This window comes from Amblyomma americanum, chromosome 9 (assembly GCF_052857255.1).
Source record: "Amblyomma americanum isolate KBUSLIRL-KWMA chromosome 9, ASM5285725v1, whole genome shotgun sequence".
Classification (NCBI taxonomy): domain Eukaryota; kingdom Metazoa; phylum Arthropoda; class Arachnida; order Ixodida; family Ixodidae; genus Amblyomma; species Amblyomma americanum.
The window spans coordinates 147970520-147989460 of record NC_135505.1 but is presented as its reverse complement, the minus strand read 5'-3'; the positions used below and the strand labels follow the sequence as shown (position 1 = coordinate 147989460).

At 45.5% G+C, this 18941-nt stretch overlaps 1 protein-coding gene across 1 annotated transcript in view; it reads left to right on the top strand.

Moving 5' to 3' along the window:
• LOC144104830 (uncharacterized) overlaps positions 1-18941 on the top strand; it is a 135552-nt gene that overhangs the window by 90305 nt on the left and 26306 nt on the right. The gene's annotated exons all lie outside the window — the stretch shown is intronic.

Genomic DNA, 18941 nt, shown 5'->3' with positions numbered 1-18941 from the left:
TTCGATGATGTCGCACCATTTCTACCAATCGGGAGTTTTGTAACGCTGCCAGGTTGTTGGTGACACCGGCGTTTTATGTCGATGAGCCATGTAATCGTTCGACACATTTAACGATTGCAATAAAGTAGACAGTCTGCACAAAAATAAATAGCCGTCAACCCTGAGAGCTATAGTATACTCGAAGCTACTTATATCTCTGATGCCGTGCCACTGGCTTGTAAGGCGTCAAAGAAATTAAGAAGGGTCAAATCAAATTGTTTTTTACTTTCCCTTTCACACAATATAGCTCACTGTTACTGGGGGTCAACTCTTGGAAATAGTTTGCAGAGCCAAGCACCTCATCACATCACTAAAGGACAGCGAGAAGAGGTTGTTATAGTTAATACCATAGCTTCCAATTGAGCTTTAAAGTGTTGTCAACCGGACACTACACATCACCCATTTTATCGCGGCTCACTAAGATCGTTGTGATGATTTCAGTATGGTTTTCCTTTAGACCAAATAGCCCTGTTTGTTACCATGGGACGTTTTTGAGCTGAGCGACCTTAGCGGAAGGATGTTTCAAATTTCATCTAATAGCCAAGTTCCTGTGGCAAACGGGAAGCTATTTATTTTTGTGCACGAAGCAGCAGGCCAAAACCACAGATCGTAAATTTGCGGTTGTCAGCGAGGGTGACTGACATCTAGAGCTTAGCTGTAATATTTTGTATGAGGAGTTTCTAAATATCAAGGGGTATATTGAGATCAACGCACTAGTTAGCACGCTTTTTATTTTTGCTTATTTATAAATATTGCAATCCTCAAAACGAGACCACGGCCGCTGGGTACACACATTTTTACAATAATACAAAAAGGCAAAAACAGGTGAAATACAGATGGCGAGCTGTCACTACCAAAAAACTACTACGCCATTCTACATCAGTCATGAAACAGACTACGACACCATGGTAATGTCACCGCGGGCAAGCTCATAATGAAATATGCTTAAGCAATTCAGTGTACCAGTAGTTCAAACCAAAGTATAATAGCACTCATTAAAGCAGCAATAATTGCAGATACGACGAAAACAGTGACAGCGATTTCACTGTTAATGCATGAACAACAATGTTGCTGCATCCCGTAGTGGTTCTAGGAAAAGAGCAACAGCATCATGAAACATTCCATTACTATTAGGTCTGTTCTTACACTCTAAACACAAAATGGTCTGTTATGGGAGTAGTAAGCTGCCTTCAAGCGCACTTCGTCTAAGGAGCTGGGTATGCTCCCCAAGTGGTGGTGGTAGTGGTTTTATTAAAAATAATAGTAAAAAGGAAGGAAAAGATTTTTGCTAGCCCCGGCATCTGCCATCGATACTGAGCTGGGGCAGCGGAAATAAAGGATAGCGGGCAGAATTGAGAAATGAAATGAAAGAGGTGAGGGGACAGGAATAGAGGATAGGGGGAGATGTACTATTTACACAATAAGAAATGTGTAGAGGTTGTGCGCGTGATTAGTTCATTTTAGAGGAATTGAATCACACATGCGCACAGCACTGTGTTGGTTACAACTGGAGTGGGGCGTCCAGTTATTAATCGTTCAAGGTAGAACTCGCGGAGCGTTCGGTCACTGCGTGTAACTACCTGACGGAGAACAGACGGGACGTCAAGCCCGTGTGTTCGAGGAATGCACAGAGGCTCACCAAAGTTCGCTCACGAGTGCGCGCACTGCCCTGCGGCCACAATAGCGTCTTGATGGAGTCTGGTAGTATGCCCTGCGCCCTATAGGCCGCGAGCATATCGCGACGAGCATCGGCGAACGCGGAGCGCTCCCGGGGAAAATTTTTGGCGCAAAAAATGCGGAAGGCTTAATCTTGGCAATGGATGCACATTTCCACAGCAAAGCATCCTAACTTGATCCAATTAACAATGGGAGGTGTATTTAAACTGGGCACCGGACGTCTTGAGGTTAGCAAATCAAGGAGATTGAAATATCGGTTGAAGCAGTGCGATGACACGAGTCAGAATTGTGGCTCTCAGAGTGTGATGACAGCGCCAGTGACTCGCAGCAGTACACTGCAGAAATTCATGCGACGCGTCGCCTCTCTGCGGAGAAGGGCATTCGCTGACGTCTCGAAGCTTTTAGGTAGCGTTCCGAGAAGTGCAGTGCCTTAAACTTGTCTCGACCGATGGCACCATGTTCAGATTCAGTTCTCGAAAGAATGTTCGGGCGGCGTTAGAAATTCAGGCGTACTTTAATATTTGCAAAAGTGTCGTTCTTTTCTTCTAAATATTCTAGAGAAGTTATCACAGTACGAAACAGACATAGAATTTTGTTATTGATTTAGAGGGTGATTAAAAAAGCGACCATCCAAAGTAAACAATATCAAAGAGGAGTGTAGCTCGTAACCGGCTTTGTTCAGAAGCCCTGTGCATTCTTCTTGTAAATCCCAGAAGTAAGGCCCCATCCAGAAGGCAGAAAAACGCCTTACGAGGGATTGCATTCGAAAAGCGATATTCTCAGATGCAGAGAACCTACGGCCAAGCTTTTGCCATCTCCCTGAATGAGAGGTCTTTCGTGCTTTTAACCTCTAGCGGCGCGTCTGGGGCATCAGCAGCTGTCTTTTACCAGAACACCTCTTATTTACAATAGTGAGCCGTAGCTTTGAATGGTTGCGTGGCACCGTACATGAAAGCGAGCGTTCAATTTCAGCGTAGGGGAAGGAGTTACATCGTGATCGTGTCATTTAGCGATGGCCATGAAGTCGCCAAGGCTGCGTTGAATATTTATGGTCCTCCTAACTCAACCCTGGCCCATTCCCCATCGTGGGTATATGCCAGGTCACTAAGGCAACAACAGCCAAATATGTGCCTGCCGCTTCTTCGTGCCTTTGTTCCATGCGTTCCGTTGTCTTTGTTCAGAGTTTTTTCGGCCCTTTGTTATCCATCTAGTTCGTGTCAGTCCCCCTAAACGCGCTGCGAACCGTTTCTAGTGGTAAGTAATAAACTTTAGAACGCCATAACTGCAATCGTCACATGTTTGTAAAGCCGGGCGCGTTTGAAGTTCAGAAGAGCAAGGTTCCGGGCTAGTTGGTAATGCATTGTACTTAGAAACAGCGCGAAGAAACATCCGTACTGCTATTATCGGCACGTGTAGCTCTGCTGTGAAGCGGAAGGCGGATAAGATGAGCATTCTCACCATTCGTATTTACACAGCTACTGCGTCCATCGCCAATTATGTTTATGACTTCGTTTTATCAAAATTTTACGATATTTTATGACAAGCTTAATAGAAGTACAGTTCGTGGATAATTGGCTCCCCAGAACATCCACGGGAGTCCTACAATGCGGGGCAGTTATTTGCAGCTTGGCGGAAGAAACATACGTCCACATTTCGCGCCTTTTTTTTTCGGCGAAGAAGGAGTGGTATGTGGTTCACCGCACCTAAACCATGGCAGCGTGGAGTTACATGCTCGGTTCGATGACTTGGCCATTGGGTGTTTGTTGCAACCCATGTCCGTCTTGAGGCGAAAAGTAATACAAGCGAGTCAAAAACGAATCGAACGGCGAGCGTACCGAGTACACGACTAAAGGGATATTGTGCAAGTGGCACGCGATCTGCGTCTGCAGTGCTCTTAAAGAATACAAAAAGTGCTGAGAAGTTTCTCAGGCAATGCACTTTTGTTCATAACTTCGGGGAGTGCACTCCTACGTGCACAGTTTAATTTCATGAAAGGTTATTTGCCAGAGAAGTAAACTTGTGATATGAAGTTCCTGTAGCCGCCGCTGTGACTGAGTGGTTATGGCGCTTAGCTGCTGACCCGAAAGACACGGGTTCCATCCCGGCAGCGGTGGTCGAATTTCGATGGAGGCGAAATTCTAGAAGCTAATGTACTGTGCGATGTCAGTGCAAGTTAAAGAACCCCAGGTGGTCGAACTTTCCGGAGCCCTTCACTACGGCGTCCCTCATAGCCTGAGTCGCATTGGGACGTTACACCCCATATGGCGTGCCATGTAAGTTCCTGTAGGATATCACGAGATATACACAGCACTGAGTGAGTTTCTAGCTGGGCTTACAGCGGCGTGTTTAAGAGGAAATTTGAGCGTAGGCTAAAAGATTGGAGTTACCCGGAGGCGCCAGTTGAAAAGCATCTGTGGCATTCTGGCGTCAGTTAGGATGCCACTAGACGCAGAGACCAGTCGTAAACAAAAGTTACACATTGCGTGCTTCCGCGATGGTAGTGGCCTGACAGTTCCGCTCAGGATATGCTAATCTGATTTTTATTCTAAAAAAAGTTGGTTGTGTGGCTCTTCCAGTCAGTGCTGATGCGTATTCAGTGCTGATGCCTTCCGTGATTTGATGTTGGGAGAACGAATTTTAAAATTGCTACTTTTTTGTCCTGCTCACCCGATTCAAAGCACTTCAAGGCTGAAAGCGGCTCCATGACAACCGACTGGCAGTGAGCGGCGGTGAAACTCTCGTCACCTGGATCTGCACCAGAAAACCTGCCTCAGCGTAACAGCAATTTTCTTGCAAAAATGGCTGATGGTGGCGGCATCTATATTTCTTTGTTTCCGTTCTAGCCTATAACAACCCTTTTTTCAGTGAGAACAGTCTTTTGGTGGTTCTGTTGATACAGTTGACTTTTTTTTTACTTTGTGACTTTAATTGTAATCTGACTGTAGTCGTGTTTTAGTTGTTCCATTTTTTCGATTCTGTTTTGTAGCAATAGCTACCTTACGGTAGCATTTTGAGCCTTTAGCGCGGCGCCGTGGCGGTGGCGGCGCCGCCACCCTGTGGCTATCCCGCCACGCTGTCAAGTGGTGCGGAGCAGCTGCCGGCGCCGCGGCGCCGTGGCTGATCACGTGGTTGGTCCAGCCGCGTGGGGCGGAGCAGCTGCTGCTGCCGGCGGCGCGGCGCGCCGGCGAAACCGAGCTGCAACAGCTGTGCGCATGCGCCGTGTCAAGTGGTACGAAGATGAAGAAGGAACGCCCAGCGAAACGGAGCGGCGAAAGACTGACTTAGCAATTCGACTGTGCAAGTTCCACTCGGCCAGCTGTAGCTATCGCATCACTCCAGGTTTAACCAGAGCTAAACCACCCCCAATTTTATCCACTGTTCCACTGTGCCGTCTAGAACGCTTTAAGAATTAGTTAAACATGCATTGTCGTTCTGTCAATTTCTCTCCTTGTATAATATTCCCCAACCCTGCAACACCTTCGGCAATGAGGCTAGCAGTTAGTATTAAAATAATAAAACATTTCGTCCTCACCATTTCTTTTTGTTTAGTCTAATATAAGTGAACCATTTTTTATTCTAAGGTAGTTTTGTGCTCAGTCTGGTGGCGACTTATATTTTGATATGTTTAAAATGAGAGTTCTTATCGATACTTTCACGAAGAAGCTGGCAGTGGCGCTGGACGAAGCGCTTGCGATAGGCCAGCAGCCATTAAATCATCTCTTGTCCATCGTTCGTCGCGCCTCATTCTTCGGCTGGCCGCCACTTAAGAATATTTCAAAAAATCTTCATTATTAAACCGAAACGAAATATCACCTTCTCGTGCGTTGGCACCATAACTCGGCTAATGCACCCCCCCCCCCCCAAAAAAAAAAAAAAAAAGGAAAGCCGCCTCTGACGACTATCCCAGGCAGCACATGTTCGATACTGGAAATGCACTGGCAAAGGCCCAGTGTGAAATAATTCCTCTCCACTATTGGGCCAATTATATGTGCTGCTTGAGTAAAACAGTTATGAAACAAGTTTGGCCTCGCTGGCAGCCTCTCCGAGTGGAATTTGTTGTCTGCTTGTCAGTTGGGATTCTTATTTTCGTGCTACTCAAGACACTTTTAATACAAAAAAGGCTATGCGCTTCGCGAATACACGCCTTAAGCGCCTATTAACTTTTTCAACAGGTTCAGAGAGTTTCGATTTCCTTGCATGTGTAGAAGCAAAGTTCTGAAGGGTTCCTGCTACGTACTGATGGGTGTCATATAAAAATGCTTGCTTAAAAAAAAGCCTTGGTCTCTCTACCTTACCGAACGAATCCTGACCGAAATGTTGCAGGAACCGCTACCCTGATTGTCTGTGAAGCGTTAGAGCGTTCCGCGTGATACTCACGGTGCCGGTCAGTTTTTATGCAACTGCGCAATTTCTTGGTTTTGAGTTTTGTTTATTCATCCACCCGAGTAAACGAAGCCTTAACTTCAAGAGCGTCTGGGAATATTTTCTTTTTCTAAACATCCCTTGCGCGCAATTTGCTGATTTTGGGGTTTTCTTTAATCATCCTTCCGGGTAAACTGAGCCGTTACTCCTAGGCAGCCAAGGAAATTTTCTCTTTCCTTAAACTTCCCCAGCTCGTTGAGCACGAGGGTGTTGTTGGGGGCTAGTTGGATTAACATGACACAGGACGAAGAGAGAAACGTACAACACAGGCGCTATGTTGTACGTTCCTGTATGTAGGTTCCTGTTGTACGTTCCTGTACGTTGAGCAAAGTACGAAGGCGCTCATACGTTGTCTTGGGAACACACTTGATAGTATCTCGAGGTCTCGGTCTCCTACATGCTGGTGTGGTTGCGAGCCTCGAGATCCTTGCCCAGGCAAGGACGGCTGGTGAGGTTAGTTACCCGACCTCCTTGAAAGCTTTTCTTACTAGCTATTTCTTAAATATATTTCGTTTTTGATCACTAAGTAATACCAACATTTTATGCGCTGCAGCACCGTTGATTTTGCACATTTCTATAGAACACTGCAGCACACTTTTTTATATTTTGAACTTGGTGCATGATGGCCTCAGTTGTCTATGTGCCGTAAAACCGAACACAACACAACACGAAACGGCACAACACACGCACAAACGCACGCACAGCGCAACGCACAACACACGCGCACACGGTAGACACTCGCACAACACACATGTGCACAACATTCACACGCACAACACTCGCGCAACACACACATGCACAACACACACTCTTCTACACGCGTTAGGTTCAACGTGAACCACAGTCTAACGCACACGCTGTATGACACTCGGAACCCGTCTTGCATGGAGTGCTTCGCAAAGTAGGCATCGGCACCGGCAGTAGACTTTTGTTTTTGCACATGACGTCGCCCGATTACATGCATGTTTGCGAGCCTCGACTCGTGTTCCTGGGATGTCGCGCGGGTGTGCCGTCGTCGGGCGGCCTTACGCATCTGTTCAAGGCTCATATTCTCCGATTCGCTGCGGTGTTCTTAAGGAGTGGTGGTCGCTTGCGAGATCCCATCTCACATTTTCTTCTTTTCACGGTGATTTGGTGCTTTGGCTCTACCTCTTCTGTCTTGCAGAGGGCGTGGCGGCGCTCCCACTAGGTGCCCGGCCGACATGCGAGCGCATTAGAATGGATAGATTGCGAAATCTGTTCGAAGTAGCTAACAAATCTGTCGCATTCAAGAAAGTACACAACTCATTTAGCCTTTGGACGCTATTTATTTGCAGAGAAATAAAATTGAGAAAGAACTCACCAGCTGGCAGCACTGGCGTTGTTATACAAAGCAACCTTCTTTCTGAGCGAACGTTACAGCAGATAATTTGAACAAAGATACGCTTTCGGCCGTGACATTGAATGATGCATGTGAGCAGCTCACGTGGCCCGTGGTAACCGCATCTGCTTCGTAATTTTGCTTCAAAGGGGAAATAAAGGATTTATATAAGAAATAAATATCTAACGAAAGCTAGGTAGCTTTAGCGAAAGAATATTTAAGGAAAGGTCCGCCGATGAATAATTTGTTGACGAATTCGTTGATAAAAGTTTTGTAGGTAGGTTTGTTGATGAAGGACTTGCGGGCTAATTCGTTGATGAAGCATTTGTTGAGGTAAGATTTATTTTCATATTCGTTGCTGAATGACTTGTGGTCGAATTTAACCGACGAAAAGCAGTGGCATTGCTATATCAGGCTCCTTCATGGCCCCATGTCTCATAAGAATTCTCTTTATCAGCCCCCCAATCTGTTTAATGTTGTTTTCAGCTGCTGAATAGCCTCTGTATTAATTCACGCTCTTTCTGGGAGAACGGTATCGCAGACAATATTAAAAAAGGTCATGCATCCTACTGTGATATTCTTTGATACAGGAGAACGGGTTTTATTGCTCATAGTAGGCGCGTCTGCTTTCCTGTATTGTTTCAAAGGGAAAGTAATGGATCTATTAGAGGAATCTCCCCAGAAGACATCGTCAATCTTTGATGATTCTTTCGTGTGCTTGCTGACGAATCCGTTGATGAAATAGTTGTTGAGGAAGTGGTTGATGAACGACTTGTGAGAGCATTCGATGACAAACTACTTGTTGTTGAAGGATTTGTAAGTGGGTTGGGTGATATTTGATTCTTTGACTACGGATTCGTGGGAGGATTCCAAGTGCACGTCGAGTGGTACATGTGGTACTTTGGTGCAGTGCCGCAGTTCTCGTCGTAGATAAATTCGCAGCATTCATCCGGGATATTGAGGGAATCGTAACGGCGCCACAAAGAACAGCCGTAGCCTGTGCTCGAAAGACAGAAACAAAAATAGAATTCTTCACATCAATTGCTAGTATACACTATTCGGGGGGCGCATTACATAGCGTATTTCTGAGCCGCTTAATGGGGAGGATTCCATAGTGCTGAGAAGAATATTCACTGAAATATGTTCCAGCTTGCATTATTTTCTTTCAGTACACCCGAAAACGCGTTCTTGACGAAATCAAGAACATAATGCGCCGGCATACAAGTGCTAGAACACGGTACGCAAGCGGTCATTCAAAAACAGAAAGAGAACAGCCTTCTCTTAAATAACGAGACATTTAAATTATACAAGTAAGCTCAGGTAGCCTTCGCCTAAACGTACTCCTGTCTCGCGCCGCGTTCATTGCTGTCGTTTGAGCAATCTTGTTTAAGAAATTTGCGCGCACTTACCATCTGCGGCGTAAGGATGGCGGGCTACAAAACAAGATGCGCAGTTCATGTATATCGTGTGGACTTCCACTGCCGGCACATTGTCTGAAAGTAATCCAAATAGTAGCGCATCTTTTAAGTCGACGTAGCATGAAAAACAGTAGTTGACGGATCTGTAGAAATTCCTAAGCACTTAAAAAGTTGCCTACTGCCCTTCTCTGTGATAGTTATTCTCTGATTAGGACTTTTTCTTGAAATTTTTAAGTGTCCGGCCATAATAAAAGCGCACCATATGAAGGCAGAATGAAAGCTAGAGGACGCAGCAGATCCTTAAGGGCTTGTCCTGAGTCCTCTTCTCTTTTGACTTATTTTGTTCGTGTGCGCCATCATTTTTCTTGACAATGGATCAAGAACGAACCCAACCTTGTCCTTTGAAGATTTATGCGTAACCGCATTTATTGTCTACTGTGTGAATCACTGCAGGAAAATCATAAGCTCTTTCGATTTCGGAGCGCTACGTCGCCCTCCTAACTCCGCACTCTAATCAGAACTCTAAATGCTGTTTTTCCGCTAACAAGTTAGTTCTCAGAAACAGGTAGATCAGGATATAACTTACTGCAGATAATTACAGTAGTTTAATTTTATTTCGCAGTAATGTTCAACAGTCTAGCAGGGGAACGGCAGTTCACAATTGGTAGTGAGGTGCTGGAAATTTGTAAGGGAATAAGCCTACTTGGGGCAGTTAGTAGCAGCTAATCCGGATCGTAAGAAGGAAATAATTAGAAGGTTAAGAATGGGGTGGAGCACATATGGCAGGTTCTCTCACATCATGAATGGCAGTTTACCAATATTTCCCTCGAGAGAAAAGTATACAGCAGCTGTATCTTACCGGTACTGACCTACGGGGCAGAAACGTGGAGGCTAACGAAATGGTTCAGCTCAAGTTAAGGACAACGCAGCGAGTTATGGAAAGAAAATTGATAGGTGTAACGTTAAGAGACCGGAAGTAGGCAGAGTTTGTCAGGGAACAGACGCGTGTTAATGACATTTTAGTCGAAATCAAGAGGAAAAATGTGCTTGGGCAGGGCTTGTAATGCGAAGGCAAAATAACCGCTGCTCTTTAAGGGTAACGGGGTGGATTCCAGGAGAAGGCAATGGTAGCAGGGGGCGGAAGAAGGTTAGGTGGGCGGACGAGATTAGGAAGTTTGCGGGAATACGGTGGGCGCAGCTGGCAAAGGACAGGGTTAATTGGAGAGACATGGGAGCAGCCTTTGCCCTGCAGTGGGCGTAGTCAGGCTGCTGCTGATGATGGCCTGAATGCTTCTCATTCAATTACTCACATGATTACTGTCCCTTTCTCGCAGCTGGCCTGCTGTCAGTGGTGAATAACTAGGCAGGGGACGATTGCTGTTGGAATAATTGTCACCAGATGGGGAAAAAAAGAGGCACCACTAACTCGGCACATTTCCCTACATACCATCGTCAGGAGCGACCATCTTCTTGTTTTTTGCTGTGTAGCACGGAGACGAAGTGAGAGTCAGTGTTGCTCTGCTGCAGTAAGCAAGGGGGAGAGAGATCAATGTGTTGTTTCATCGACTAACTGGTTTTGTTCTCTTTTGAAAGAAACATTTCAGAGTCGTTAGTTAGGTCTCATATTTTAGGGAGGCAACGTTAATGACTTTGGTAACACTTTGGTAATGATTCGCGATCATGCTTTAAAGAAGACCACACAGCTCTATTTGGAGAGAATATCAGCACCATTTGGAGTGACGTATCAGAATGGTTTATTTTAAAAGTAATCTTTAGTGTACTGATGGCTTGCTTCTATCAGAGAGATGTCTCTGTGGGCTGTGACTTAAATACCATGGTGACTGCAGCATAATTTGTAAGCGTTTTTCGAGAAACAACTTGAGAGCTCGTCCCGGGTTATTTTGTTTGTGCCACTTTGACCATGCAAGAGCTCAAGCTGAATGTTTTCAAGCTTAGATTGAATTTTTTGCTACGCGGTTTAAAACTTGTATTAGGTTGAAGCACACGATCGCACTGCCTTGCACGAATTTCACTTTAGAAAGTACTCTGCTTTTCTCAGGTTAGCGGAAAATAAACGCAGCGTCTGACATTAGGTAAGCTTCACCAAAGTTACTGCTGTTTTAAACTTGGTGGTGGCTTTACCAAATGAAATATTGCATTGGGTGTAAATTTCGAGAAGCAGTTCAGCAAAAATGACTTTTTAAAATTGACTTTTTTAAAAATGATTTTTAAAAGTCTCAAGGGTTTCCTGCACAAGTGGGGTGTGGCAAAACTGGAGTATATATTATTATCGTAGAGATCTCGGAAAGAACTTTTCAGAAAACTGGTCACGAAAGCAAATCGTATCTTCTAAAGATAGGATGTGAAGGCTCTTACTATGATCCATGCGGCCCAAAGAGGAAGATGCAAGGCGTAGTGAAGTTTTCATACACTCCGAATCTTTCATACTTGACGCATTTTTCTGCTCCGCCGAAAGCTTTATCGAAGTAGTAGTTTCTGTAGACGAGGACCCATTCTCCAATGTCCGGATAGCACTGCGGTGACAGAGATGGCAGAAACTATGAAACGAAGAAGTTTGAGAGAAAAAGTGTGTGACTGTACACGACAGCGAGTTGGGAACAAGCTGCCTTGAAGTTATGGCGGAGATGCTTGTAAGACACTCGATTGCGCCATTGCTTTTTGACACCTTACATGAGCTACGAGACAAAGTTTTACACCGAACTGTTCGAGAGAGCTTTTGTATTTCTGCAATGCATGAAAAGGCAATACGGAAAGTTGAAAAAGGCTTCAGCATATAGAATACTGGCGCTTTGTGTCCAAATACACACGTAGCTGAGCGATTTAGGGAGTTCACGAGACGCAGCGATTGCTTCTTGTGTTCAGTTCCTTATATATGTTTATGCGATGAATTAATCAGCCTCAGCTGGAAGGATTAGTCCTCGCTGTCACACTTAACAAAATATACCTACCGAAAAAATCAGTGATCGGACTTTTCTTGAAAGTCATGAGAGCGCAGAAATGGCAACACGGACGAGTAAGGGAACAGGACGAGCGCTGCTCGTCCTGTTCCCTTACTCGTCTGTGTTGCCATTTTTTGCGCACTCATGTCTTTCACAAATACGCACCGACAAGCCCAGTTGCAAGTACTTGTTATCGAGACTTTTACCTGCACGGCTGTATTTGGATCATGTGCACCACAAGCTCTCCTTAACATCTCGCTTCTGACGGGGTGCGAAGTAATTTATATGTATCTTACCTGGCTCGTATCTTGGTACTGCTGGAGGTCACTTCGTAATTCCGGATAATGTTGTCTGCCAGCTAAAAGCGAAATATTTAGAGCTAAGACAAACACCGTTAGCGGCAACATTAGTGCATATATGACCTGCGGCTCGGCTACTTGACCACGAAATGCTGCCGTACTGGAGGCTTCTTTTTAAGCCCGTTCAGAGATAGATTCTTACGTACATGCCGGCCCAAGTTATGATGTTATTGAACTAAATTTTTATTGCAGTGCAATGAGCCCATCAGTCTTCCTGTGCTGCCGTAGATTTAAGCCATTTCCGCTCCGCTGCTGAAATCAACAAAGGGCATCACTTCTCGGTATCCGAATTTATACATTGACTGTAGCTACAGCCATAGTTTTATAATCGGGTTTTTTCTCTGTGTAATACTATCTACAAATGTGGTTACGAAAGCTTTGCAGTTCTGTTCTTCATGAGAATGCAGCTACAAGTGGTGAAAATTTTATATCAGCATTTGTTAATGAACTGCTATTTTCTTGCCACTGCATATCGAAGGCTAAAAGGTCTGATTTCCCAAGGAAAAGAAAAAATTGTAGTCCTTTTCTGGCATGACAACAATACAGAATTTTTTATTTTCGATTTGTGAAAGAAAAAGCTCATACAAGCTAAGTTCCAAACGAAGTGGTGATATAGAAACGAAATGCAATTGCATCAAAATACTACCTAGCTCTCTTGCAACTTGTGCAGACACTACCTTGTCGGAGCGATTTATATTCTTTGCTATTTCTTTTTATGTTTGCCTCATCATGCTATCTACTGTGCGATGTCGTCGTCATCATCATAATCATCATCAGCCTGACTACGCCCACTGCAGGGCAAAGGCCTCTCCCATGTGTCTCCAATTAACCAAGTCCTTTGCCAGCTGCGCCCACCGTATCCCGGCAAACTTCCTAATCTCGTCCGCCCACCTAACCTTGTGCCTCTCCCTATTAGGCTTGCCATCTCTTGGAATTCACTCCGTTACCCTTAAGGACCAGCGGTTATCGTGCCTTCGCATTACATGCCCTGCCCAAGCCCATTTCCTCCTCTTGATTTCGACTAGAATGCCATTAGGATTGTGCAATGTCAGTGCACACTAAGGAACTCCAGGTGGTCTAAATTATCCGGAGTTCTCCACTATGGCGTCCCTCATAGCCTGAGTCGATTTGGTACATTAAACCCCCATAAACCCAAACCCATCATGCTATCGTATCCAAGCACCGAGATTTGACAACTTAGAGATCTGACTTGACGGCAGCTCGAAGTCTGCAAGCCAGAATTGTTTCTTAGCAACGAGTCTGTTCCGAAGGTGTGTTTTCTTTGTGTCAGCGCCTCATCAAGTATCATCAGACATTCTGGTGCTCCTCGATAGTCGTTACTCACAAGTACACACCGATAGGCTTGTCTGTCAGCTGCCTTATATTGCCGATTTCAAAACTTTGCTAAATCAGCTTCTGGCGAGACGGGATCTTTTAAATGCAGATTAACCTCCGGATGTCACTACTAGTCACACATTGCACTACTACTTTGCTAGCACCTTTGTTGCCCTGCCCTGGCTTTGAAGGCAGACAAAAGTGCTCACTTTCGCTATCACATCGGCAGCCCGTCCCTCGAAACACAACATAGATCTAAGAGATAACTCGGAGATTACTAAAAAACGCTTGTCCCCGCTGTCAAAACGCCTTCGAAAAAGTCCGAAAATGCGTGCAGCCTACGACGCTGTCATAAAAAAAGTATTACCGGCGCTCTTGTGACAGTACATGCCGCATCAGCCTGTTTTCTACAAAAACAGCAATGCGTTGACACTTGCAGTGGGTTTTGATGCTTCATCGCATGGAATGAAGTAAAGACCCTACAGCAAAACCTCGAGAGCGGTCTCAGTTGTAGCACTGGTACTGAAATTTAGAAAGATGAGATGATGATAGTCGATTTTTATGGCGCAAGAGTATCTGTGGCCAAAGAGCATCATGGCACAAGGTATTTTCGTTTCCTTAAGGTGGGGTCAAAGACCCTTTTTCCAAGCATTTCATCCTGATTAAGCAGAGCACCAGGCCAGGGGAAGCTTAATTGTACCCATTGTATCACTGGTGGGTACCCGGCGGCACTGGGGATCGAACCCCGCACCTCGCGCATGCGAGGCGGATGCACAACCCTGGGCCACCGCTGCGGTCCCTTAGAAGGAAGAGAATAGCTTTGTTAACAGATATTGAAAACGCATGTTTACTATTGGAGATGGCAGAGAACGAGTGAGATGCATTCCGCTTCAGGTGCAAGCCACTCACTTGCCAAATGGCGAGTACCTTTCAGAGCCACAGCGAGTAATTTGCTGTTGATAGCGACTCTCCAGGTTCACTTGGCGAGTAATCCGATAGCTTTCTCAATTCAGATCGTTACGGAAATAACTGCACAAGTGTTAATTTAGTTTTTATTGCAGTTGGTGTGTTTCATTGCTTATTATTATTTTACTTAATGATGCAGGAGGTCCCAGTACAGTCACTGACAATGGGACCTCCTCCTGTGTAAATTTGTCGATCCTAAATTTTCTTTCTTATTCCGATAAACTGATTCTGATTCTTATGGAAGAAGGCTGTCCTGACACAACTTCTTTGCTGGCAACTCCTCGTATATTCGTATATGGCCGACCTTTTGATGGAAGCAGAAAACAAAGAAGCGCTGAAGATCTATGAAGCTAGGACTGTCTACAGGGCGGCTTATATGACACTGCTTAAATGGGCATCCAATAATCACAATGAAAAAATGGTTTACGGCGGATGATTGCGAAACAAGACAGCTAGGATACCTCTGAAGAGTACTTACAACCCAAGAGAACTTCACCCCAAGCGCGGATAGCCTCAAATTTACCCTACTAGCCAGCAATTCACCACAGCCTGCAACAAGCACTAGAAGGTCTCCTCTCAAGACTACACCTAGGCTGTATGACCCATTTAGGTGCTGCCCCATTCACCGTCAGGATAAGTGCTTTATTCCTATTGCTGTGGCAAAGAAATGTGCAATAGGATGACATAGGATGCCTGGGCAGAAACTGGTTTGATGTTCCGAGGAAGTGAACGATTTTAAAGTTGTTCAAGTCCAACGCTGCAACAAATCCCTTCTGGTCAAGTCTGTTATCAACAGTCCTACATGTATTCACTGACGCCAGTGCAGTGGCATAAGGGGAAGTGTCCTACGAGTGCTTAATAGACGCGGATGGGATTACAGCTTCCTGCATCCTAAAGCAAATCAAGTTATGCATATTTCCTGTGACTTTCGCAGAAAGCCATTGCCTTGCTCAATAATACGCGGAGTCCGCTTGAAATCCTGTGCCAGCGTCTTTGGCGATCTGGCGCAGGAAACACTATAACAATGAAGCGTATTTTGTAACTTACTTGCATAGCATAGCGCTTTTATTATGTAGACAGGTGCATTTGAAACGCAACTTTTAAATATGTTAGACATCATGCCGTTTTTGTTTTTCAAATGGTAACAGCCGTACTCTACTTTCTTATATTTTCTATGTTTATACTTAGCTCCGAACATCAACATCACACTGAAAGCAAGGTTATATATTAAAGTAGTCTTAAGGAATACGTGAAGATGTTTAGGAATTCTTGAACTAGCTAAAACGTGAGCAGAAAGTTTGCGCTTCAAAGTCAATTAAACCAAACGAAAGGCGTTTATTCCGGTTCAGTCCCACAAAGACCAACCGCGGAGTACAGGCAAAAGATCGTTTCTACACCTGGTTATAAGGTTTGTCATCAAAAATGTGGCTCTAGTCGTCATCATCAAGATCAGCCTGGCTGCGCCCACTGCAGGGCAAAGGGCTCTCCCGTGTATATCCAATTAACCATTTGCCAGGTGTGGCCACCGTATAACTCGCCAACTTCTTAATCTCATTCGCCCACCTAACTTTTTGCCGCCCCCTGCTACGCTTGCCTTGTCTTGGAACCCACTCCGTTGTCCTTTAAGGACCAGCTGTAATATTGCCTTCGCTTGCATGCCCTGCCCAAGCCCATTTCTTCCTCTTCATTTGGAGTAGGATGTCATTAACACGCGTTTGTTCCCTCACCCACTGTGCCCGCTTCTGGTCCCTTAACGTTACACCTATCATTTTTCTTTCCATCGCTTGCTGCGTTGTCCTTAACTTAAGCTGAACCCTTTTAGTTAGCCTCTACGTGTCTGCCCCGTAGGTGAGTACCGGTAAGATACGGCTGTTGTATACTTTTCTCTTGAGGGATATTGGTATACTACCATTCATGATCTGAGAGAACCTGCCGTATGTGCTCCACCCCATTCTTATTCTTCTAGTTTTTTCCTTCTCATGGTCCGGATCAGCGGCCACTACCTGCCCTAAGGATTCCTTTACCACTTGCAGCACCTGATTGCCAATTGTGAACTGCTGTTCTCTTGCCAGACTGTTGAGCATTGCTTTGGTTTTCGGCATGTTAATTTTTTGTTCGACCGTTCTGCTCTGCCTGTCTAACTCATAGATCGTTTTGCAGTTCAACCTCCTGAGTGACTAAGCAAGGCAATGTCATCAGCGAATCGGAGATTATTTAGGTATTCGCCATTAACTCTTATCCCCAACTGTTCCCTATCCAAGCCTCGGAACAGCAGCGATGGCGTCGAGATTGAGCATCCGCCTCACTCGCAGAATGACCGGGGTTCGAATCCCCGTGCCGCGCAATCCTCCACCGGGTTTGATTTGAAAAAAAAAACAAGAAACTTCTTGTGTCGATGGAATTGCATAACCAGGCCCTGGTTGCGGCCTGATCTCGGTGACCAGAACCGACAGCGCACTCCCTCACGAGAACAAAATTTTGCTTCCCTGGTTGGTTTAGTACTTGGCCGCAACCTTCTGTGAACGAACCAATTAACTCTAGGCATCCTGGCCTAAAGTTTCATCGATAGATCAGCCAGAGACTTCTGCGGCCTGGTATTTTAGACTTCGGGTGTTTTCAGAAGATAAAATTTTCCAGAGAGCTGTCACCACGAAAGGTGTTAGCCTCGAGACACCTACGTTTGCTCCCAATCCACAGATAACACTGGTTGCTGAAGAAAGCTGAAGAAAGCAGATCCAAGCAACATTGTTCGTCCTGCTGATTGGGAGGCTCTATTGCTCAGCCCCGACCCGGGGATACAGATCAAGCTCCTCCAGCTGGCTGAAGACGCCGCCGCTGCCCAAGGGATAGCGGCCGCCGTTTAAGCGGGGGGCGACTTCGTGTCGCTCCTCTATATCCGCTGGAAATAAAGTTTCACAACCAACCAACCTGCTGAGATCACGGCTCACAGCCTTAAGCCGCAAACTGGGGTAGGTTATAAACACCAGGTGTTTGGAAGGAAGTGGAAAGGATGCGACATCTGTTTTTGAAATGTGCCCATCCACGTGTCAACGTTAACTGTGCCGAGAGAGCGCTGAACTTTCTTTCGCCACGTGCAGCAGCAGTATTAGGCCAAGTGTACCGGTGCTGTGAAGCGGAAGGCGCGTATGATGAGCATTCTCACCATTAGTATTTACACAGGCACTGCGTGTACTGCCACTCAAGCTTATCACATCATTTCGCAGGAATAGTTACGAGTTATTTCCTGATAAGCTTATCGGAGGTAGAGTTGGGGGATAATTCGCTCCCCGCACTTTCTACTAGTTCTAAAATACAGCGTAGCTATTTGTCGCTTGGCGAAAGAAATGTACAGTCGTCCACAGACCTGTCTAGAGCGCTCGAACACCATGCCATCTGCGCTTCGCAGCGCGCAGAGCGACGTCTAGCGGCAGCGCCTGGTTCGAGATAGCGAATGTCTGAGGGTCAGACGACACTCAAAGATGCACAACCTCGAACCAGGAGCTGCCGCTAGACGGCGCTCTGCGCGCTGCGAAGCGCAGACGGCACGGTGTTCGAGCGCTCTAGACAGGTCTGTGGACGACTGCATGTCCACATTTCGTGCCTTTTTTTCCGGCGAAGAAGCAACGGTATTTGGTGTGTCGCCCTTCACCCAAGGGAAGTAGGGCGATATCCTCGGCTGGATTACGTGGATATTGGGGGTGTGTACGAAGTGCGTGTTGACGTGGAAAATACTAGAAGCGAGTCAAAAGCGAATTGCAGTACACGACTAAAGTAACATTTTGAAAGTGGCACGCGATTTCTGTGTGGAATGCTCTTAAATAATGCAAAATGTGCTGAAAAGTTTCTCAGGCAGTGCCGTTGCATGCATAACTTCCGGCAAAGCACTCCTGCGTAGAGCTTAACTTTATGGGAGGTTATTTAGCAGAGAAGTTCCTATTGGATACCACCCGATGTACAGAGATCTGAATGAAGTTCTGGTTGATCTCACAGCGGCATGTTGTACAGGAAATGTGAAAATAGGCTATGTGCTTGCAGTTACTGGAAGGTACTAGTTGCAAAAAAAGGTCAGCATGCTGGCGTCAGCCCGGGTGCTGTTGTGGTCAAGGGCCGATGATAAAGGAAGGTTGTACATAGCACACTTCCTTGGGTGTGTGTGTGGCCTGAGACGGGCATTTAGGACAACTTCATCCAGTTTTTGTTCTCAATAAAAATTGTTTGCATGGCTCATTGTTGCAATGCTGAAGTTCGGCAGCAAATAGCAAATTTGTTTCTGAGAAAAACTAATTTTAAATTAGAACTTTTTTTTACCCACCCACTGAAACAAATTTGTGATCAGTAGAACGAAAAGAACTACGTTAGAAACAACCGGCAGTGAGCGGAGGCGGAACCTCACCTCGGAGATCCG